Source organism: Salvelinus sp. IW2-2015, unplaced genomic scaffold (assembly GCF_002910315.2).
Source record: "Salvelinus sp. IW2-2015 unplaced genomic scaffold, ASM291031v2 Un_scaffold1200, whole genome shotgun sequence".
In the NCBI taxonomy this organism is placed as follows: Eukaryota; Metazoa; Chordata; class Actinopteri; order Salmoniformes; family Salmonidae; genus Salvelinus; species Salvelinus sp. IW2-2015.
The window spans coordinates 106681-132377 of NW_019942775.1; positions in this window are offsets into that span (position 1 = coordinate 106681).

The window sequence follows — 25697 nt, forward strand, 5'->3', positions numbered from 1 at the left end:
GGATCTGGTGTTGCTGTTCCCTTTTGTCTCAACAATTTACTGTTTAACCTCTAAAAGTCTAAGCAGTTTGGGGGGGAGGGGTACTAAGCTAACATAGAAAATTGTTTTAAGATGACCTTTACTACTATAGCCCATAGAAACGCATTGAATAACACATTAATAAATAGCAAAATAGACGGTACAAAAATAAATCATAAGGAATAAGATTTTGAAGTGTCTGTCCTATATCTAGGAGATGTAAGAAAGCTCAGGAAATATATTGTCACGTCCTGACCATAGAAATCCTGTGACTAGGGGTGTTTAGTCTAGTTTATTATTTCTATGTGGGGTTCTAGGTTTATTTTTCTATGTTGGTGTTTGTGTATGATTCCCAATTAGAGGCAGCTGGTAATCGTTGTCTCTAATTGGGGATCATACTTAAGTTGCATTTTTTCCACCTGTGGGTTATGGGATATTGTTTATGTTTAGTTGCCTGTACGCACTGAATTGTCTTCACGGTTCGTTTATTCTTTATTTGTTTTTGTATTTACTTAAGTTTCACTTTCATTAACATATGTGGAACTCAACATACGCGGTCCGACCTTCATTATTACGAACGACGTGACATATATCTACATATTTTTTCAACATATTTAACCCTATATTTTTTGGGGCACAAAACTAGCTCCATACCTCCATGTGTTTGTATGGGTTACCTCCAGATGAGACCCGTGACATGTGTTTGTATGGGTTACCTCCAGAGGAGACCTGTGACATGTGTTTGTATGGGTTACCTCCAGAGGAGACCTGTGACGTGTTTGTATGGGTTACCTCCAGAGGAGACCTGTGACATGTGTTTGTATGGGTTACCTTCAGATGAGACCTGTGACATGTGTTTGTATGGGTTACCTCCAGAGGAGACCTGTGACATGTGTTTGTATGGGTTACCTTCAGATGAGACCTGTGACACGTGTTTGGGGTATAGAGCAAAATGGAGAACACCATCGTGTTCTTGGGAGGCTCCTCTTTCCATAGTGGGGGCATATTAGTTTGTAGCTCAAACGGTTTGGACGCTACATAGAAGTTGGCACATCAGCGTTACCGACTTCAGATGAATCCCGTGACACTTTTGGGGGTCGTAGAGCAAAACGGAGAACACCATCGTGTTTGGGAGAGTCTCCCCTTTCCATAGAGGCCATTGTAGGCCAAACCGTTCAGACGCTACAGAGGTTTTCGTGAGAAGACCTATTTTTGGGATGTCTCATGGTCTGACTAACACCGCTGTAGCTCGGCCACCTTCCTCCGCAGATGCGGAAGGCTGACATAGGCGGATGTGGAGGATTGAGATGCAGTTTACACAAAAACACTGATATCTCTATCTTCAACTGATGAATTTTGATTTTTTATTATGTCACTTAGATTGAGGGGTTAGGGTTTGTATAAACTACACTAGAGCATAAGAGTTGATAGAAGTTTCTCCAAGAAAGTGTTCAGGGCCTACTGGAGGAGAAATTATCCCTGAGCTCTAATGATCTGTCCGTTCTTCCGAAGTGTGTGCACTCTTGTGCACTCCTTCTCGTTAGATTGGTGTAAATAAGAACTGGACAAAGTTTCCACCATATTTCTTATACCAGTCAGTCATTTCTATTTAAATGAAGGGAAGTGAACAAGAGCACACTTCAACAGAAAGTACAGATTATTGAGACTCAGGGAATGTGATATTGTAAAACAATACTAGGTTAAGCAAATCAATAATACAATATGTCACTCTAGTATTGGGGGATAAAGCCCTCATTTTCCCCAATCAGGAAAATGGATTGGGAAAGTATTCAGAACCCTTCACTTTTTCCACATTTTGTTACGTTACAGCCTATACAGGATTAGATATATTGTCACTCTGGTATTGAGGAATAAAGCCTATACAGGATTAGATATATTGTCACTCTGGTATTGAGGGATTAGAGGCCAGTACAGGATTCTGAACGATAGCTTATGCTCTCAGTCCATCCTGGGGTATTGAGTGGATATAGGCTATAGCAGATTGAGATATATTGTTCCACTTCGGTTTGTTGAGGAGCGAATAAAGTCCTATTATACAACTGTGGCAGATATGACTGGTTGTGTCAGCTGTCTGGTATGAGGAACAAAGCCCTAAATATAGAGGATGAGAATATGTCACTCTGGTATTGAGGGATAAGCCTAGTATTTTGGTATCGAAGATATATTTGTCACTGGCTGGTAAAATTTTTTTTTTTTTTTGGTTTCTTTTTTTTTTTTTTTTTTTTTTTTGAGGGATGACAGCCTAAATATAATCGAGATATATTGTCACTCGGTTGAGGGAATTAAAGCTAAATTTATAAGTTTGCTAGATATATTTTCGTTGGGCACTCTGGTATGAGCGGAATAGAAGCCTAAATCATAAGAATAATTGTCTCTTTTTCAGGTAGGGAGTGGATAGAGCTATATAGGATTGGCTATGATTTGTCACAATCTCTGTAGTTTGAGGGTTTATCTCTTCACTGTAAATGAATTTTCTATAGAATAAGTGTCTACGGCCTGAGTCACTACAAACCTTCTGGTTAAGCATTAGTTCTGTGCCTTCTTCTAAACAATGTTTTAGCAATATCACTAAACAGATGGAGAGGGGGGGAGAGAGGGTGGGGGAGAGGAGGGAGAAGGGGGAAGAGAGAAAGAGGACAGCATTTAGACCAGCCTTTTTACGAAGACTAGACTGGATTTCCCCTTGACTATGCATCAGACAGTTGTAAGTTTGCCTGAGCAAATCGCGTATTGTTATGCTGTCCTGCTACAACCTAATGTTATTGTCTTGCTGACAACTAGATGTTATGCTTCTCTGCTACATCCTAATGTTACTTGCTTGTCGCTGCTACAGAGGGCCTAATGTTTGCTGTCTGCTACAATCCTAATGTTATGCTGTCTGCTACAACCTAATGTTATGCTGTTCTGTCTACAACCTAATGTTTATCTGTCTGCTACACATACTATGTTTCATGTGTCGTGCTTACAACTAATGTATCTCTGTCTCTACAACCTAATGTTATGCTGTCTGCTACATATAATGTATTGCTGTTTCTGTCTACACACCAAATGTTATGCTGTCTGCTACAACCTAATGTTATGTACTCGTTGTGTCTGCACAACCTAATGTTATGCTGTCTGCTACAACCTATGTTATGTCTGTCTGCTACAACCTGATGTTATGCTGTCTGCTATCAACCTAGTGCTAATGCTGTTTGCTACACTAATGTTATGCTGCTGCTCGACAACCTAATGTTATGCTGTCTGCTACACCTAATGTTATGCTTGTATTGCTACATCCTAATGTTATGCGGTCTGCGTACACCTACTCATGCTGTCTCTACAACCTAATGTTACTTCTGCTCAATACTGATTATGTGTTGTTCTGTCTGCTACACCTAATGTTTTGCTGTCTGCTACACACCTAATGTTATGCTCTGTCTGTCTTACAAACCTAATGTTATGCTGTCTGCTACACCTAATTTCATGCTGTTTGCTAACCTAATGTTATGCTGTCTGCTAAACCTAATGTTATGCTGTCTGCCTACAACCTAATGTTATGCTTGTCTGCTCAACCTAGTTGTCATGCTGTCTCTACAAATATGTTATGCTGTCTGCCTACAACCTAATGTTAGTCTGTTCTGCACAATACCTAGGTTTTATGGCTGTCTCTGCAACCTAATGTTATATGCTTGTTAGTCATGCAACACTAATGTATTGCTTTCTGATACAAACTATCGTTAGCTTCTGTATAATGTTTTCGTGTCTGCTACAACCTAATGTGTATGCTGTCTGCTACATACCTATGTTATCATGCTGCTACAACCTTAATTTTGTTCTTGCCGTCTGCCTGACAACCTTAGGACTGTTAAGTGGTGTCTGGGGCTATATTTTCCTATTATTGGTTTATGCGTGGTTGCTGCATCCTAAGTTATGCTGTCTGCTAGCACTGAGTTATGCTGTCCTTCTATCATCCTAATGTTATGCTGTCTGCTACAACCTAATGTTATGCTGTCTGCTGCATCCTAATGTTATGCTGTCTGCTACAACCTAATGTTACGCTGTCTTCTGCATCCTAATGTTATGCTGTCTGCTGCATCCTAATGTTATGCTGTCTGCTGCAACCTAATGTTATGATCTGTTTATGTTAATTAATGGTCAATTACCATGAGACCGGCAGTCTTTTGCATGAAAATAACCGTCTGACAAAATGTCATGACCGCCATGGACACCTCTTCCTCATCCATCAGCAGTCTGTCTGTCCATCCGTCCATCTACCGTTTTTTACCCACCTACACTATGTACAAAAGTATGTGAACAACCCTTCAAATTAGAGGATTCGGCTATTTCAGCCACACCTGTTGCTGACAGGTGTATAAAATCAAGCACACTGCCATGCAATCTCCATAGACAAACATTGGCAGTAGAATGGCCCATTCTGAAGTGCTCAGTGACTTTCAACGTGGCACCATCATAGGATGCCATCTTTTCATTAAGTCTGTTTGTCAAATTTCTGCCCTGCTAGAGCTGCCCCGGTCAACTGTAAGTCCTGTTATTGTGAAGTGGAAACGTCTAGAGCTGAAGCGTGTAGCACATAAAAATCGCCTGTCCTCGGTTGCAACACTCAGTACCGAGTTCCAAACTGCCTCTGGAAGCAACTTCAGCACAAGAACTGTTGGTTGGGAACTTCATGAATGGGGTTTCCATGGCCGAGCAGCCGCACACAAGCCTAAGATCACCATGCGTCATGCCAAGCGTCGGCTGGAGTGGTGTAAAGCTCCCCACCATTGGACTCTGAAGCAGTGGAAATGCGTTCTCTGGAGTGATGAATCACGTGTCACCATCTGGCAGTTCGACGGACGAATCTGGGTTTGGCGGATGCCAGCATTTTCCTGGCATCCGCCAAACCCAGATTCGTCCGTCGAACTGCCAGATGGTGACATAATAAAATGCAAATGAATTACTTAAAAATCATACAATGTGATTTTCTGGATTTTTGTTTTAGATTCCGTCTNTACTTAAAAATCATACAATGTGATTTTCTGGATTTTTGTTTTAGATTCCGTCTCTCACAGTTGAAGTGTACCTATGATAAAAAAATTACAGACCTCTACATGCTTTGTAAGTAGGAAAACCTGCAAAATCGGCAGTGTATCAAATACTTGCTCTCCCCACTGTAAGTACATAAACATGCCCAAAACACGGAACATGAACAAAGGTCTGGCGGGTGACAATACCCACATAACATAAAACAATTTCACACAAAGACATGGATGGGAACAGAGGACTAAATACATTCAGTGTGATTAGGGAATGAAAAATAGGTGTGTATGGAACAAGACAAAACAAATGGAAATATGAAAAATGGAGCGACGATGGCTAGAAAGCCGGTGATGTCGATCGCCGAACGCCACCCGAACAAGGAGAGGGGCCGACTTCGGCGGGAGTAGTGACAGTACCCCCTCCTTGAAGCGTGGCTCCAGCGGCGCGCCGACACCGGCCTCGGGGACGACCCGGAGGGCAAGGTGCAGGGCGATCCGGCCGGCGACGGTGAAACTCCTGCAGCAGTTCGGGGTCCAAAACATCCGCAACTGGGACCCAGCACCTCTCCTCCGGACCGTACCCCTCCCACTCCACGAGGTACTGAAGGCCCCCTGCCCGACGCCTCGAATCCAGGATGGAATGAACGGAGTACGCCGGGGCCCCCTCGATGTCCAGAGGGGGCGGAGGAACCTCCCGCACCTCAGATTCCTGGAGCGGACCAGCCACCACCAGCCTGAGGAGAGACACGTGGAACGAGGGGTTAATACGGTAATCAGAGGGAAGCTGTAATCTGTAACACACCTTGTTCACCCTCCTCAGGACTTTGAATGGCCCCACAAACCGCAGACCCAGCTTCCGGCAGGGCAGGCGAAGGGGCAGGTTTCGGGTCGAGAGTCAGACCCGGTCCCCCGGCGTGAACACCGTAGTCTCACTGCGGTGAAGTCCGCGCTGGTCTTTTGGCGCAGCGCGGCTCACTGGAGGTGAACATGGGCGACCTCCCATGTCCCCTCCGCGCGCCTGAACCAGTCGTCCACCGCAGGAGCCTCGGTCTGACCCTGATGCCAAGGCGCCAGAGTACCCCAACACAAACTGGTACCCCAACACAAACTGAAAGGGGGAGAGGTTAGTGGAGGAGTGGCGAAGCGAGTTCAGCGCCATCTCGGCCCAGGGCACAAACGCCACCCACTCCCCCGGCCGGTCCTGGCAATAGGACCGCAGAAACCTGCCCACATCCTGGATGACTCTCTGTACCTGCCCGTTACTCTCGGGGTGAAAACCTGAGGTGAGATGATCGAGACCCCCAGACGTTCCATGAACGCCTTCCACGCCTTCCAGACCTCCAATCCTTCTTCTTCACAAAAAAGAAACTCGAGGAGGCGGGTGAAGTGGAGGACCGAATGTACCCCTGACGCAGGGATTCAGAGACATTTGTCTCCATAGCCACCATCTCCGCTTGCGACAGGGGATACACGTGACTCCTGGGAAGCGCAGCGTCTGCCAGGAGATTTATCGCAGAATCCCCCCGTCGATAAGGTGGTAATTGAGTCGCCTTCTTTTTACAGAAGGCGAGAGCCAAATCGGCATATTCTGGGCGGATGCGCACGGTGGAGACCTTGTCTGGACTTTCCACCGTGGTAGCACCAACGGAAACCCCTACACACCTCCCCGAGCACTCTCGCGACCACCCCGCGAGAGCCCTCTGTTGCCAGGATATGGTGGGGTTATGATGAGCCAAACAGGGAAGGCCTAGTACCACAGGAAACGCAGGACAGTCAATGAGGAAGAGACTGATTTTCTCCTCGTGACCCCCCTGCGTCTCCATGGCCAGGAAGATGGTGGCCTCCCTGATTAGCCCGGATCCTAATGGTCGACTATCCAGAGCGTGAACCGGGAAAGGTCTAACTATAGGAATAATGGGGATCCCTAAACTAAGGGCTAACGCTGTGTCGATAAAATTCCCAGCTGCGCCTGAATCGACGAGCGCCTTATGCTGGGAATGCGGGGAAAACTCAGGGAAACAAACAGGTACAAACAGGTGGTCAACAGAGGACTATGGATGAGTGTGGTGCAGACTTGGGTGACGCCAGAGTGCCCTGCCTGTTGCCTCGACTCCCAGAGGTACCGATACGGTACCGACCGGCAGTGTGCCCTCTGCGGCCGCAGATGGTGCACGTGATGGCCCCTCCTCCAGCCTCCCTACGCGCAGCCCCTCCCAACTCCATGGACACCGGAGCGGGGGTGCTGGAAGATGGAACCGACAGAGCCCCCTCAGGACGTCCGCGAGTGACCAGCAGGTTATCCAACCAGATGGACAAATCCACCAGTTGGTCAAAGGAGATGGTGGCATCCCTGCAGGCCAGCTCACGTCAGACGTCCTCGTGCAGGCTGCACCGATAGGGGTCGATGAAGGCCCTGTCGTTCCAGCCTGCTCCGGCGGCCAAGGTCCGGATTTCCAGGGCGAACTCCTGGGCGCTCCTTGTCCCCTGCCTTAAATGGAAGAGCCGTTCCCCCGCCGCTCCACCTTTGGGCGGATGGTCGAAGATGGCCCGGAAGCGACGGGTGAACTCCTCGAAGTGGTCCAACGCCGCGTCTCCTTCTCCTCACACAGCATTTGCCCATTCCAGAGCTCTCCCCGAGAGGCATGAGACGAGGGCAGACACTTTCTCCCTTCCCGACGGAGCTGGGTGCACAGTGGCCAGGTAGAGGTCCAGTTGTAACAGGAACCCCTGGCACTGTGCTGACGTCCCATCATACTCCCTGGGAAGGGAGAGACACATCCCACTGGGACTGGCTCCGGACGGGACGGGTAGAGGTAACCCCGGTTGCGCTGGTCGAGGTACTGGAGAGACTTCCTGTCTCTCCCAGCGGTCCATGGTCTGGACAATGCGATCCATCATGGCACCAAGATGATGTAACATTGCAGAATGTTCCTGGACGCGCTCCTCGACTCCTCTAACCGGGGTACCTGCTCCTGCTGACTCCATGGTAGGTGTGAAATTCTGTTACGGGTGTGTACTGGAGGCGAGGTCAGGTGCAGGAGAGCAGAGTGTAGTTAAGAGGCGCACTTTTTATTCAGGTCCAAACGAAAGCACATAAGTACATAAACGTGCCCAAAACACGGAACATGAACAAAAGTCTGGCGCGTGACAATACCCACATAAATAAACGAATCTTACACAAAGACTGGAGGGGAACAGAGGACTAAATACAGAGCTTGAATAATTTTAAAAAGAATAATGTGCGAAAAGTTGTACAATCCAGTGAGCAAAGTTCTTAGAGTCTTTACCAGAAAGTCTCACAACTGTAATCGCCGCCGAAGGTGATTCTAACATCTATTGACTCAGGGGTGTGATACTTACTGTCCACGTTCCTGACCTATTTCTGTTAGTTTGTTGTATGTGTTAGTTGGTCAGACGTGAGTTTGGGTGGGCATTCTATGTTGTCTGTTTCTATGTTTACATACACTTAGGTTGGAGTCATTAAAACTCGTTTTCAACACACTCCACACATTTCGTGTTAACAAACTATAGTTTTTGGCAAGTTGGTTAGGACATCTACTTTGTGCATGACACAAGTAATTTTTCCAACAATTGTTTACAGACGGATTATTTCACTTATCATTCACTGTATCACAATTCCAGGGGTCAGAAGTTTAAATGCACTGTGCCTTTAACAGCTTGGAAATTCAAGAAAATCATGTCATGGCTTTAGAAGCTTCTGAATGTCTAATTGACATAATTTGAGTCAATTGGAGGTGTACCTGTGATGTATTTCAAGGCCTACCTTCAAACTCAGTGTCTCTTTGCTTGACATCATGGGAAAATCAAAAGAATCAGCCAAGACCTCAGAAACAAAATTGTAGACCTCCACAAGTCTGGTTCATTCTTGGGAGCAATTTCCAAACTCCTGAAGGTACCATGTTATCTGTACAACAATAGTATGCAAGTAATAACACCATGGGACCACGCAGCATCATACCGCTCAGGAAGGAGACGCGTTCTGTCTCCTAGAGATAAACGTACTTTGGTGCGAAAAATGCAAATCAATCCCAGAACAACAGCAAAGGACATTGTGAAGATGCTGGAGGAAACCGTACAAAAGTATCTATATCCACAGTAAACAAGTCCTATATCGACATAACCTGAAAGGCCGCTCAGCAAGGAAGAGCACTGCCTCAAAACCGCCATAAAAAAGCCAGACTACAGTTTAACTGCCATGGGGACAAAGATTGTACTTTTTGGAGACATGTCCTCTGGTCTGATGAAACAAAAATAGATCTGTTTGGCCATAATGACCATTGTTATGCTTGGAGGAAAATGGGGGAGGCTTGCAAGCGAAGAGCACCATCCCAACCGTGAAGCACGGGGGTGGCAGCATCATGTTTGGGGGTGCTTTGCTGCAGGAGGGGCTGGTGCATTTCACAAAAAATAGCATCATGAGGAGAGAAAATGATGTGGATATATTGAAGCAACATCTCCAGACATCAGTCAGGGAGTTAAAGCTTGTTCCAAATGGGTCTTCCAAATGGAAATGCCCCCAAGCATACTTCCAAAGTTGTGGCAAAATGGCTTAAGGACAACAAAGTCAACTTATTGGAGTGGCCATCACAAAGCCCTGACCTCAATCCTATAGACAATTTGTGAAAGATGAAAGAAATAAAAGCTGAAATAATTCATTCTCTCTACTATTATTTGACATTTCACATTCTAAAACAAAGTGGTGATCCTAACTGACCTAAGACAGGGAATTTTTACTAGGATTAAATGTCAGGAGTTTAAATGTATTTGGCTAAGGTGTATGTAAACTTCCGACTTCAACTGTATGTACATGAGATACTGCATATCTGTATTTAATTTTCAATATAGTTGCAAAATGTTCTACAAATATTTTTTATTTTGTAATTATGGTATTGTGTGTAGATGGGTGAGAAAAACCTATTTTGAATTCAGTCTAACACAGGGGTTTCTACCCCATTCCACGAGGACCGAGTGTCTGCAGGTTTATTTTTTTTCTTTCAATTAAAACCTAGACAACCAGGTGAGGGGAGTTCCTTACTAATTAGTGACCTTAATTCATCAATAAAGTACAAGGGTGGAGCGAAAACCAGCAGGCCCTCCGTGGAATGAGTTTGACATGTGTGCTGTAACACAGTAAAATGTGAAATAATTCAAGGGGTATGAGTACTTTCTGAAGGCAATGTATATGCCCACCTTGGGACGAGAGATTAGATAAATGTTTCTAAATTCGAGTGCAAATGGATTAAGTTCATTTCCTTTAACCATTGCTTTTTTCCCGTTTCGTTTGATTAAAAAAACAAGTCCTTATAGTAGGCTACCCAAGTAGGCTACCCTACGATAACCAAAGCTGGTTCAACAGCAATGTGTCTGGTGTCTTTCTTATCGTGGCCATGCATTAGCCAAGGAGCCTATCCATGAAAGGTTTCTAAATGGTCTACTTATGAGGTTTTTTCCGACATGCTTTTGTATTATTCACAATTCACATAGGCCTACCTGCAGTGCATACTCCATTCGGTCTGCCTGGTCTCACAGAGTAGACGTAACATAGTAAAAGTAAATCCGAGGAACTCAAATTAGTGTGATATGTTATGTTTGGTATGGTTACATAAGACATAAGGTTACTCAAGGCAAAAATGAAAGTAGGCTGGTCGGTCGGGGTGGATAGGTGGACATGTAACGAGAACGTCTAGCAACCCAAAGGTTGCGATTGAGTCTCATCACAGAACATTTTTGCTAATTAGGAACTTTGCAACTACTTAGCATGTTAGCTAACCCTAACTTTAACCTTAACCCCTAACCTGTAGTCTAGCTAACGTTAGCAAAAAAATCCAAATTGCAATATGTAACATATTGTACAAATTGCCATTCGTAACATATCAATCGAATTGTAATTGATAAAATATCATATGAAATGGGTGATGGACATCCACAAATGAATACATACCATACAGAGTGTCCTGGAATTACATGTACTATGTTACGTCTACCCAGGTTGCAGCGGCTTGTATCCGTCCCCATTTCCAAAGAGCACCTCTTGTCTGGTTAACAACAACTCGCTCCTCCAAACATAGGCTATAAAAATGTTTCTGTCCTATAACGCCATATCAACAGTAGTAGGCCTAATCTACCCCATTCATAGACTAATTGCTTTAGTGCCTATTGATGATAGTATCTTCTGACTGGGGGCATTTTGTTAAGAGCCCCGACGTTTGCTGTCAACACATCGCTTGCAGTACGTATCTTTCATGTCAGCAATAAATCTTTTTCAAAAACAAAAAGTTAACTTACTACACACCTTTATAGGGTTAGTGTTCCCACACGGCCATATCTCCATGTTACATTGATTGTTTATGGAAGCCAAATGGAAGACGTGCTAATTAGCTATCTAGTGTGCCCCGAAAACCTGTGTGTAAGTGTAATTAGGGAGGAAGTGAGGCACATACGGCTGTGGATCTTGTTTGAAAGATTCTTTCTCGCTGATATAAAAGACAAGGGGCATATCAGCATGTTTCGAAAACCGGTTTGAAAGCGATGATTATTAACTTTTCTGAACATTAACACACAACAAGCACAATGTCGGAATTGTAGTTCACATGAAGCCAAATGTGGGTGAATGTAACCGCTGAAAACCCTACAGATGGAGAAGAAGGGTGCAACTCAATATTAGGAAGGTGTTCCTAATGTGTTGTACACTCAGTGCATCTTGCTTATTGAGAATGTGCCTCACACATACAATACAATTTACAGGAGCCTAGTATTTTTTATTTGAGGAAGTGCAATGCGTAAAGGTCTATAGCCTAGTCATTGAAGCCAATTACAACAATGTCCACATTCCAAACATATTGAGCACACAGGTTGTATTTTTTTAATGTTGCTATCACTCAGCCTACGCTATTTAATAAACTGAAGTATCAAATGATCAATCCACAATGGACTAGGATGAATATTCCGTACCCCCAGCTGAATTGGAGTTGATGACAAAGCAAAGATCTTCAATAACCTACAGAACTTGAGACAACTACTTGCAGCATTAATTGTTGATAAAAACGTGTTGATTGGTCAGTGAGTGGCAAAGCCCTCATTACACTACCTACAACTTGTTATTCATCAAATCCCAGCCCTTTCGCACAACCGCCAGCTATTGCGCTCATAATAATGGCTGTGCAAATAGCAAAAACATTTCTGACACACCCCTGGTCCTGGAGCACTACCGCCAGCGCTTAGATTTTCCATTGCGGTAGGTTAGTTAAAATAGAGCCCAAAGTCTCCCTAGGTATTTTTATTCCCACTACTTCCCACTTTTATTCCCCACTACTCTTCCTGGGGTCCTGCAAAATTAAGGCAATTGTACAATTTTAAAACATTACAATACATTAATTACAGAATTCACAACGCACTAAGTGTGTGCCCTCAGACCCATACTCCACTACCACATATCTACAAATCAAAATCCATGTGTGTGTGTGTATAGCGCGTATGTTATCATGTGTGTGTATGCATGTGTCTGTGCCTATGTTTGTGTTGCTTCACAGTCCCCACTGTTCCATAACGTGTATTTTTACCTGCTTTTTAAATCTAATTCTACTGCTTTAATCAGTTACCTGATGTTGAATAGAGTTCAATGAAGTCATGGCTCTATGTAATACTGTGCGCCTAACTACGTTTCCATCCACAGTTTTTTTGCGAGTAAAGTCATACCATATTATTATTTTATAAATCCGGACAGAACAGTTGTTTGTTCGACATATGGAGGGATCTTTTTGTCTGTAAAATGTATTATGCATGAAATGGCGGTGGAAACACCTTTATGCGCAAATATTGATATACAGTATCAATATATCACATCAAAGTACATTTGGAGTCCTCCCACTACGACTCGGGAAACCATGTTTATTAGGCTACACATGAAATAAGTTATGATGAACTTCACAGGGTGGTGAAAGTGCACGGTGATGAGCTTGGTGCTCCTTTCCAATAAATATTTAGGGTCTTATTCTGGTGACATGATGATCGATGCTTGACTGCCGTTTGACAATAGAATAGTATCGCTCTTATCCATAATAATCTCATCATGTAGACTAGACAACCTACAATGCCTACCCGCACTGTGTCTGCGAGCTGTTGGTTTGAGCGCAGGTGCCAAGACCAGAGTAGGCACATTTGCTATTTAACGCAACAGTTTGTGACAAAACTATCAGTAGAGTTGAAAATGCGATGGAAATTAAACTTTCTTTGAGCTTTTTATTTTTATTCGGTACATGAAAACTTAAGCGAAAAGGGTTTATTGGCAGACTACATCCAAAAAGTGTATTACCATTACCTACTGGGTGGGGTAAAAGCTAAGATTCTTTATCAAGGAAAAAAAAAACTATAGATACAGTACCAGTCAAAGGTTTGGACACACCTACTCATTCAAGAGTTTGTCTTTATTTTTACTATTTTCTACATTGTAGAATAATAGTGAAGACATCAACTATGAAATAACACATATGGAATAATGTAGTAACCAAAAAAGTGTTAAACAAATCAAAATATATTTTAGATTCTTCAAAGTGGCCACCCTTTGCCTTGATGGCAGTGTAAGGTTCTGTATTTATTTTCTTAGTCAACCTTGTTCTGTTTCGTTGTGTTCTTGTAGCTGGGGACTTGTAGCTGATCAATCTGATTCCACGCTTCAAGATTGCTTCGATCACGTGGACTGGGAAATGTTCCGGATAGCGTCGAACAACAATATTGATGTATATGTTGATTCGGTGAGCGAGTTTATTAGCAAGTGCATCAGTGATGTTGTACCAATAGCAACTATTAAAACCTTCCCAACCAGAAACCGTGGATTGATGGCAGCATTCACGCAAAACTGAAAGCGCGAACCACTGCTTTTAATCAGGGCAAGGCGACCGGAAACATGACCGAATACAAACAGTGTAGCTATTCACTCCGCAAGGCAATCAAACAAGCTAAGCGTCAGTATAGAGACAAAGTAGAGTCACAATTCAACGGCTCAGACACGAGAGGTATGTGGCAGGGTCTACAGTCAATTACAGACTACAAAAAGAAAACCAGCCCCGTCGCAGACCCCAATGTCTTGGTCCCAGACAAACTAAACAACTTCTTCGCTGGCATTGAGGACAATACAGTGCCACCGACATGGCCCGCTACCAAAACCTGCGGACTCTCCTTCACTGCAGCCAAAGTGAGTAAAACATTTAAACGTGTTAACCCTCGCAAGGCTGCCGGCCCAGACGGCATCCCTAGCCGTGTCCTCAGAGCATGCGCAGACCAGCTGGCTGGTGTGTTTAAGGACATATTCAATCAATCCTTATCCCAGTCTGTTGTTCCCACATGCTTCAAGAGGGCCACCATTGTTCCTGTTCCCAAGAAAGCTAAGGTAACTGAGCTAAACGACTATCGCCCCGTAGCACTCACTTCCGTCATCATGAAGTGCTTTGAGAGACTAGTCAAGGATCATATCACCTCCACCCTACCACCCCACCCTACACCCTAGACCCACTCCAATTTGCTTACCGCCCCAATAGGTCCACAGACAACTTAATCGCAATCACACTGCACACTGCCCTAACCCATCTGGACAAAAGGAATACCTATGTAAGAATGCTGTTCATCGACTACAGCTCAGCATTTAACACCATAGTACCCTCCAAGCTCGAGACCCTGGGTCTCGACCCCGCCCTTTGCAACTGGGTCCTGGACTTTCTGACGGGCCGCCCCCAGGTGGTGAGGGCAGGAAATATCTCCACCCCGCTGATCCTCAACACTGGGGCCCCACAAGGGTGCGTTCTCAGCCCTCTCCTGTACTCCCTGTTCACCCATGACTGCGTGGCCATGCATGCCTCCAACTCAATCATCAAGTTTGCAGACGACACTACAGTGGTAGGCTTGATTACCAACAACGACGAGACGGCTTACAGGGAGGAGCTGAGGGCCCTCTGAGTGTGGTGTCAGGAAAACAACCTCACACTCAACGTCAACAAAACAAAGGAGATGATCGTGGACTTCAGGAGGGAGCAGCCCCCTATCCACATCGATGGGACAGTAGTGGAGAAGGTGGAAAGTTTTAAGTTCCTCGGCGTACACATCACGGACAAACTGAAATGGTCCACCCACACAGACAGCATGATGAAGAAGGCGCAATAGCGCCTCTTCAACCTCAGGAGGCTGAAGAAATTTGGCTTGTCACCAAAAACACTCACAAACTTTTACAGATGCACAATCGAGTGCATCCTAACGGGCTGTATCACCGCCTGGTACTGCAACTGCTCCGCCCACAACCGTAAGGCTCTCCAGAGGGTAGTGAGGTCTGCACAATGCATCACCGGGGGCAAACTACCTGCCCTCCAAGACATCTACACCACCCGATGTCAAGGGAAGGCCAAAAAGATCATCAAGGACAACAACCACCCGAGCCACTGCCTGTTCACCCCGCTATCATCCAGAAGGCAAGGTCAGTACAGGTGCATCAAAGCTGGGACCGAGAGACTGAAAAACAGCTTCTATCTCAAGGCCATCAGACTGTTGAACAGCCATCACTAACATTAAGTGGCTGCTGCCAACATACTGACTAAAATCTCAAGCTAAAAATTGGATTTAATAAATGTATCACTAGTCACTTTAAAACTTCTTCAGGGCAGGGGGCAGCATTTTCACTTTTGGATAAATAGCATGCCAAAATTCAACTGCCTGCTACTCATCCCCAGAATATAAGATATGCATATTATTAGTAGATTTGGATAGAAACCACTCTGAAGTTTCTAAAACTGTTTGAATCATGTCTGTGAGAATAACAGAACTTATGTAGCAGGCAAAACCCCGAGGACAAACCATTCAGAATTTTTATTTTTTTGAGGTCACTGTCTTTTCAATGAGGTTTCATTGAGACACCAGATTTCTAAGGGACTTGTTTGCAGTTCCTACCGCTTCCACTGGATGTCACCAGTCCTTGGAAATTGGTTGAGGTTATTCCTTTGTGTAATGAAGAAGTAAGGCAATCGTAAATTGTTTGAGAGAGGCAAGTTACCAAAAATGTTGCGTCAGTTTGTTTTCTTTTTGTATTGAACACAGATCATCCCGTCTTCAAATTGATCGATTATTATCGTTTAAAAATACCTAACGTTGTATTACAAAAGTAGTTTGAAATGTTTTGGTAAAGTTTACATGTAACTTTTGATATATTTTGTAGTGACGTTTCGCAAGTTGGAAGCTGTGTTTTTCTGGATGAAATGCGCCAAATAAATTGACATTTTGGATATATATCGACGGAATTAATCGAACAAAAGGACAATTTGTGATGTTTATGGGACATATTGGAGTGCCAACAGAAGAAGCTTGTCAAAGGTAAGGCATGATTTATATTTTATTTCTGCGTTTTGTGTCGTGCCTGCAGTGTTGAAATATGCTACTCTCTTTGTTTACTGTTGTGCTATCATCAGATAATAGCATCTTATGCTTTCGCCGAAAAGCCTTTTTGAAATCTGACATGTTGGCTGGATTCACAACGAGTGTAGCTTTAATTGTGATTTAATGAAAGTTTGATTTTTATATCATTTTATTTGAAAATGGCGCGCTGTATTTTCCCTGGCTATTGGCCAGGTGGGACGATTGCATCCCACCTACCCCAGAGAGGGTAATGCCACTTTATATAATGTTTACATACCCTACATTACTCATCTCATATGTACATACTGTACTCTATACCATCTACAGCATCTTGCCTATGCCGTTCGGCCATCGCTCATCCATATATTTATATGTACATATTCTTATTCATTCCTTTACACTTGTGTGTAAACGGTAGTTGTTGTGAAATTGTTAGATTACTTGTTAGATATTACTACAGGGTCAGAACTTGAAGCAGAAGCATTTCGCTACACTCACATTAACATCTGCTAACCATGTGTATGTGACCAAGAAAATTTGATTTGAACGTAGCCCTGTTTCTTTGTGTTCTTGAACATAGCCCTGTCTTTCGTTTTTCTTCATTGATTCCACCTGTGTTAGTTACTCACCTGGTCTCATCAGCTCCTTATTTAGTTCAGTTCCTTCTGTTTCTGCTTGTGAGGTATTTTTCGTTTTGACTCTTCTAAGCCTTTTCCTAGCTCGTTTGTGAGAATCAGTTAGAGCCTTCAGTCCTAGTTTTGATTCACCTGCCTGTTTGCCTACCTGTGTACGACCATAGTGGGGCGTCAGGTAGCCTAGTGGTTAGAGCGTTGGGCCAATAACCGAAAGGTTGCTAGATTGAATCCCCGAGCTGACAAGGTAAAACTCGGATGTTCTGCCGCTGAACAAGGCACTTAACCCACTGTTCCTAGTCCGTCATTGTAAATAAAAATGTGTTCTTAACTGATTTGCCAAGTTACAGTTGAAGTCAGAAGTTTACATACACCTTAGCCAAATACATTTAAACTCAGTTTTCACAATTCCTGACATTTAATCCTAGAAAAAATTCCCTGTCTTAGGTCAGTTAGGATCACCACTTTATTTTAAGAATGTGAAATGTCATAAAAATAGTAGAGAATTGTTTATTTCAGCTTTTTATTTCTTTCATCACATTCCCAGAGGGTCAGAAGTTTACATACACTCAATTAGTATTTGGTAGCATTGCCTTTAAATTGTTTAACTTGGGCCAAACGTTTCGGGTAGCCTTCCACAAGCGTCCCACAATAGTTGGGTGAATTTTGGCCCATTCCTCCTGACAGAGCTGGTGTAACTGAGTCAGGTTTGTAGGCCTCCTTGCTCGCACATGCTTTTTCAGTTCTGCCCACAAATTTTCTATAGGATTGAGGTCAGGGCTTTGTGATTGCCCCACAATTGACTTTGTTGTCCTTAAGCCATTTTGCCACAACTTTGGAAGTATGCTTGGGGTCAATATCCATTGGAAGACCCATTTGCGACCAAGCTTTATCTTCCTGACTGATGTCTTGAGATGTTGCTTCAATATATCCACATAATTTTCTCTCCTCATGAACATGTATTTTGTGAAGTGCACCTGCCCCTCCTGCAGCAAAGCCCCCACAACATGATGCTCCACCCCCGTGCTTCACGGTTGGGATGGTGATCTTCGGCTTGCAAGCCTCCCCCTTTTCCCTCCAAACATAACGATGGTCATTATGGGCAAACAGTTCTATTTTTTTGTTAAATCAGACCAGAGGAAATTTCTCCAAAAAGTATGATCTTTGTCCCCATGTGCAGTTGTAAACTGTAGTCTGGCTTTCTATTGGTGGTTTTGGAGCAGTGGCTTCTTTCAATGCTGAGCGGCCTTTCAATTATGTCGATATAGGACTTGTTTTACTGTGGATATAGATACTTTTGTACCGGTTTCCGCCAATTCTTCACAATGTCCTTTGCTGTTGTTCTGGGATTGATTTGCACTTTTTGCACCAAAGTACGTTCATCTCTAGGAGACAGAACGCGTCTCCTTCCTGAGCGGTATGATGGCTGCGTGGTCCCATGGTGGTTACTTGCGACTGCGATGAACATGTACTTCAGGCATTTGGAAATTGCTCCCAAGGATGAACCAGACTTGTGGAGGTCTACAATTTTGTTTCTGAGGTCTTGGCTGATTTCTTTTGATTTCCCATGATGTCAAGCAAAGAGGCACTGAGTTTGAAGGTAGGCCTTGAAATACATCCACAGATACACCTCCAATTGACTCAAATTATGTCAATTAGCCTATCAGAATGGCTTTTAAAGCCATGACATAATTTCTGGAATTTTCCATGCTGTTTAAAGGCACAGTCAACTTAGTGTATGTAAACTTCTGACCCACTGGAATTGTGATACAGTGAATGATAAGTGTAATAATCTGTCTGTAAACAATTGTTGGAAAAATTACTTGTGTCATGCACAAAGTAGATGTCCTAACCAACTTGCCAAAACTATAGTTTGTTAACAAGAAATGTGTGGAGTGGTTGAAAAACGAGTTTTAATGACTCCAACCTAAGTGTATGTAAACTTCTGACTTCAACTGTATGTGAGAATGCTGTTCATTGACTACAGCTCAGTGTTCAATACCATAGTGCCCACGAAGCTCATCACTAAGCTAAGGACCGTGGGACTAAACTCCTCCTTCTGCAACTGGATCCTGGACTTCCATACGGGCCGACCCCAGGCGGTAAGGGTAGGCAACAACACGTCTGCCACGCTGATCCTCAACATTGGGGTCCCTCAGGGGTGTGTACTTAGTTCCCTCCTGTACTCCCTGTTCACCCACGACTGCGTGGCCAACCACGACTCCAACACCATCATTAAGTTTGCTGACGACACAACAGTGGTAGGCCTGATCACCGACAAAGATGAGACCGCCTATAGGGTGGAGGTCAGAGAACTGGCAGCGGGGTGCCAGGACAACAACCTCTCCCTGAATGTGAGAAAAACAAAGGAGCTGATCGTGGACTACAGGAAAAGTCGGGCCGAACAGGCTCGACGGGGCCGTAGTGGAGCGGGTCGAGAGTTTCAAGTTCCTTCATTGTCCACATCACCAACGAACTATCATGGTCCAAACACACCAAGACAGTCGTGAAGAAGGCACGACAAAACCTTTTCCCCCTCAGGAGACTGAAAAGATTTGGCATGGTTCCCCAGATCCTCAAATTTCTACAGCTGCAGCATCGAGAGCATCCTGACCGGTTGCATCACCGCCTGGTATGGCAACTGCTCGTCATCTGACCGTAAGGCATGACAGAGGGTAATGCGTACGGCCCAGTACATCACTGGGGCCAAGCTTCCTGCCATCCAGGACCTATATCATAGGCGGAGGAAAGCCCATAAGATTGTCAGACACTCCAGTTCAAGTCATAGACTGTTTTCTCTGCTTCCGCATGGCAAGCGGTACTGGAGCGCCAAGTCAAGGACCTAAAGGCTCCTTAACAGATTCTACCCCCAAGCCATTAGACTGCTGAACAATTAATCAAATGGCCACCAGACTATTTACATCGACACCCCCTCCATTTGTTTTGCTCGCTGCTGCTACTCGCTGTTTATTATTTATGTATAGTCACTTTACCCCTACCTACATGTACAAATTACCTCAGCTAACCTGTACCCCCGCACACGAACTCGGTACCGGTACCCTCTGTATATAGCCTTATTATTGTGTTACTTATTATTTTATTTTTTTTACTTTAGTTTATTTGGTAAATATTTTCTTAACTCTTCTTGAACTGCACTGTTGGTTAAGGGCTTTAAGGGCTTGTAAGTAAGCATTTCACGGTAAGGTCTACACTTGTTGTATTCGGCATATGTGACAAATAAATAAAGTTTGATATAATATCGTAATAGTATAATAATATGATAGTATAATAGTATAACAATATAATATAATATCATAATACTATAATAATATAATACTATAATAATATAATAGTATAATAATACAATAATTTAATATTAATTTCTCATCATGTAATGGCCTAACAGCTTGTTTACATTTGGCACAAGAGGTGGAAGAGAGGGAGGAGAAGGGAGGAGAAAGAGAGGGAGGAGAGTGGTCAAGAGGAGAGAAAAAAATAAGGATTTAGAGAGGATGAGTGGGGGAGATTAAAGGAAGGAGGGTGAAATGACAAAGGTTCATTGTGTTTGTGCACACAAGTGTTTGTGTTTAGCTTCTGATCCCAGTGAAGGTGAAATAGATTTGTGTTTGCCATATAAACATTACCTTAATAGTCCTGTTATTGGGTGGATTGGATGATTGAGTTTAAAGGGCTTAGTTAATGAATCGTTGATCAATATACTTAGATTTATTGTGGTCCTATGAGGTATTGACAGTCGAATGCATTCAAAATGGTGGAGAAAACTGTTTTTGTTATGCTGGTGAATGAGGACCCAAAAGCGACGTAATAGWAACAGAGTCTTTATTCCAGTATTAAACAAATAATGATTCTCCTGGATATTATCAATGGTAAATCCAAAACAGGAAACTGAAATCCTCTCGTCAATAGAGAGGAACGACTGGAGACGCGACCACAGACTGCAGGTCGCTTCGGTGCTTTAAGGAACGGCGAACAGGCCGTAATCTCTCTTCCAACAACGTTTATTATCAGTCGAGCACCGAACTCGTACATACGACCACACTGCGCAGGAAGCGGGGACAAGAGAACACACACATAGCAATTCGCTCGTTACGCGGCCTCGTGCTTCACTACAGCGACAATTGCAGTCTGTGGTCCGCGCTCTCGCCCCAGCTCGTTCCTCTCTATTGACGAGAGGATTTCAGTTTCCTGTTTTGGATTTACCATTGATAATATCCAGGAGAATCATTTATTGTTTAATACTGGAATAAAGACTCTGTTTCTATTCGTCGCTTTTGGGTCCTCATTCACCAGCATAACAAAAACAGTTTTCTCCACCATTTTGAATGCATTCGACTGTCAATACCTCATAGGACCACAATAAATCTAAGTATATTGATCAACGATTCATTAACTAAGCCCTTTAAACTCAATCATCCAATCCACCCAAATACAGGACTATTAAGGTAATGTTTATATGGCAAACACAAATCTATTTCACCTTCACTGGGATCAGAAGCTAAACACAAACACTTGTGTGCACACAAACACAATGAACCTTTGTCATTTCACCCTCCTTCCTTTAATCTCCCCCACTCATCCTCTCTAAATCCTTATTTTTTTCTCTCCTCTTGACCACTCTCCTCCCTCTCTTTCTCCTCCCTTCTCCTCCCTCTCTTCCACCTCTTGTGCCAAATGTAAACAAGCTGTTAGGCCATTACATGATGAGAAATTAATTATTGACATTATTGTTTAATTAGTATTTATTTTAAATATCAACATTAGTGGTCTGCTGGTCTATTCTATTTATATTATGGTGCTATAGGTAAAATTAATGAATGTTTGATGAATTATGTATTATGATATTAATAGTGGTTATGATTAGATTATTATCTATTATATCTATCCTATCCATAGGATATATTATAGTAACAGAAGTCTCTTATTGGCAGTACGATAATTAAAATATGTCACCACAACTCTTATTTATTTGTCACATAATGGACCGGATAAACAAGTGTACAGTTGGAGATATTTTACTTAACCTTCGACCTTCAACCTTGCATGAATTGCCTTTACTCAGATTGACCTAAGCCCCTTACGCACCATTAGAGACGCTAGAGCAAGTGCAGTTATGTTGTATAGAAGAAGAAGCTTTAGAAAAATATTAACCAATAAACTAAGATAAAAAAATAAAAATACAACTAAGTAAACACCATAATAGAGAGCTATGATTTACAGGAGGTGTTACCGGTACCGTTTAAAACTGGGGCAAACTGCTACTAACATTGGAGATTGAGTTTCGATAATAAACCCGGCATAATGTATTGGTACAGGTTAGATCTTGTAATGGCTAAATTCTTGTAGTATTGTGTGTAGCAAGGTAGAGATTGTGAATGGTAGTCGCGACTATATAGCATTAAATAAAATATGAATACCAGCGCGAGAATAGCACCACATGCAAAAGCGAAAGTATGAACAAAAGAAAAACAAAAAATGGTAAGGGGGTCGTTCATCTGATTTTTTATTTTAATTTATCATAGGCTCTCGGCGTGGGCCAATAATTAGAAATTAAATATAATGTGATGTCCATAGGGCTGGGAAAATATGATAATGATGGGTGGTGGTTTTGATTCAAGTGAATGGTATGTATGAGTTTCAAGGCACCTCTCTATAGGGTATAAACTAGGCCGCTCAATAAACGCGGCTTCTAATTGGGGCTTAAGGGAGGGTAGATCCTGTTTAAGGCTGGAAGTACCCTCTTAGGTTCGGTATTATGGCATCATCCTCGCACCAGCTCATTTGAGGTAGTACACCTGGAATGCATTTCCATTAACCTCTTGACTTGGCCGGCCTCAGATACCGTATCTGCGTCTCGCCCTCCTGATTAAGCGGAAGTTTTCAAGCCTGGGACAGCTATTTGGGACTTGAGGCTGGAGATGTCTATTGAAATAAACCCAAAACCTTTTTTCCTTTCCTTAATTGGGCTTTCCTCCCTTTAACTCCGCCGTTATGTGAGTTAGATAGGGTGCCTGGGGGACTGGCCAAAAAGGAGCCTTGTGCAGGAGTGTCGTGTTGCCAGTGAGAAATAGGTTAGTACTGGGGGCCCGTACGGCAATCGGTATCGCGTTACATAGTGTCATGCTTACGTCAGGATGAGAGACCAAGTTGCCATATCCAGGCGGTGATGGCCACCGTGGACATGCGATCTCTCGTGCTGGCAGCTGTAGCATTTGAAGGAATCTGGGGAACCTGCCAAAATCTTTTCAGTTCTCCTGAGGGGGAAAAAAAGGTTTCTTTGTCGGTGCTTCTTCAAACGACTGTCCTTGGTGTGATTTGGACCCATGATAGTGTTGTTGGTGATGTGGATCAATGAAGGAAACTTGAAACTCTCGACCCGCTCCACTACGGTCCCCGTCCGAGCCTGTATTCGGCCCGACTTTTCCTGTTAAGTCCACGATCAGGCTCCTTTGTTTTTCTCACATTCAGCGGAAGAGGTTTGTTGTCCCTGGCACCGCCGCTTGCCAGTTTCTCTGACCTCCACCCTATAAGGCGGTCTCATCTTTTGTCGGTGATCAGGCCTACACTGTTTTGTGTCGTCAGCAAACTAATGGATGGTGTTGGAGTTCGTGGTTGGCCACGCAGTCGTGGGTGAACAGGGAGTACAGGAGGGAACTAAGTACACACCCCTGAGGGACCCCAAATGTTGAGGACCGTGGCAGTACGTGTTTTGTTGCCGTACCCTTAGCCGGCCTGGGGTCGGCCCCGTATGGAAGTCCAGGATCCAGTTGCAGAAGGAGGAGTTTAGTCCGCACGGTCCCTTAGCTTAAGTGATGAGCTTCGTGGCACTATGGTACTTGAACACTGAGGCTGTAGTTCAAGATGAACAAGCATTCCTTACCCATACAGTCGAAGTCAGAAGTTTTTAACCATAACACTTAGTTGGAGTCATTAAAAACTCGTTTTTTCAAACCACTCCACACATTTCTTGTTTAACAAACGTATAGTTTTGGCCAATTGGTTTAGGACATCTACTTTTGTGCATGAGCACAAGTAATTTTTCCAACAATTGTTTTAACAGACAGACTTAATTACACTATCATTCACTGTATCACAATTCCAGTGGGTCAGAAGTTTACCATACACTAAGTTGAACTTGTGTGCCTTTAAACAGCATGGAAAATTCCCAGAAATTATGTCATTGGCTTTAAAAGCCCTTCTGATAGGCTAATTGACATAATTTGTGAGTCAAGTTGAGGTGTTATCTGTTGATTGCGGTATTTCAAGGGCTAAACTCTTCAAACTCAGTGGCCTCTTTGCTTGACATCAGAATGGGAAATCAAAAAGAAATCAGCCAAGAACCTCAGAAAACAAAATTGGTAGACCTCACAGTCTGGTTCCATCCTTGGGGAGCAATTTCCCAAAATGCCTGAAGGTACCACTGTTCATCGAGTAACGAGCAAGTATAACCACACATGGAGACCACGCAGGCCCATCAGTACCGTTTTCTCAGGAGGAGACCGCGTCTGTCTCCTAGAGAATGCAAGCGTACTTTTGGTGCCAAAAAGTGCAAAATCAATCCCAGAAGCAACAGCCAAGGACATTGTTGAAGATGCTGGAGGAAACCGGTACAAAGTAATCTATATCTCACAGTAAACAAGTCCTGGATGATCGACATAAACTTGAATAAGGGCCGCTCAGCATTGAGAGCCACTGGCTCCAAACCACCATAAGAAAGCCAGACTAACAGTTTACGAAACTGCACATGGGGACAATAGATCATACTTTTTGGAGAAATTTCACTCTGGTCTGATTTACAAAAAATAGAACTAGTTTGCCCATAATGACCTGTTATGTTTGGAGGGAAAAGGGGGAGGCTTGCAAGCCGAAGGATCACCAATACCAACCCGTGAAGCACGGGGGTGGCAGCAATCATGTTGTGGGGGTGCTTTGGCTGCAGGAGGGGCAGGTTGCAGCTTCACAAAAAATAATGGTATCATGGAGGAGAGAAAATTATGTGGATACTATTGAAGCAACATCTCAAGACATCAGGTCAGGAAGATAAAGCTTGGTCGCTAATGGGTCTTCCAAATGGATAATTGACCCCACAGCATACTTTCCCAAAGTTGGTGGGCAAATGGCTTAAAGGACAACCAAAGGTCAATTGGAGTGGCCAATCACAAAGCCCCTGACCCTTCAATCCTATAGAAAATTTGTGGGCAGAAACTGAAAAAGCAATGTGCGATGCAAGGAGGCCATACAAACCTGACTCAGTTACACAGCTCTGTCAGGAGGAATGGGCCAAAATTCACCCAACTTATTGTGGGACGCTTGTGGAAGGCCTACCCGAAACCGTTTGGCCCAAGTTAAACAATTTAGGCAATGTACCAATACTAATTGAGTGTATGTAAAACGTTTCTGACCCTCTATGGGAATAGAGGTGATGGAAAGAAATAAAAAGCTGAAATAAACCAATTCTCTACTATTTTTAATGACAATTTCACATTCTTAAATAAAGTGGCTGATCCTAACTGACACTACAGACAGGGAATTTTTTCTAGGATTAAATGTCAGGAATTGTGAAAAACTGAGTTTA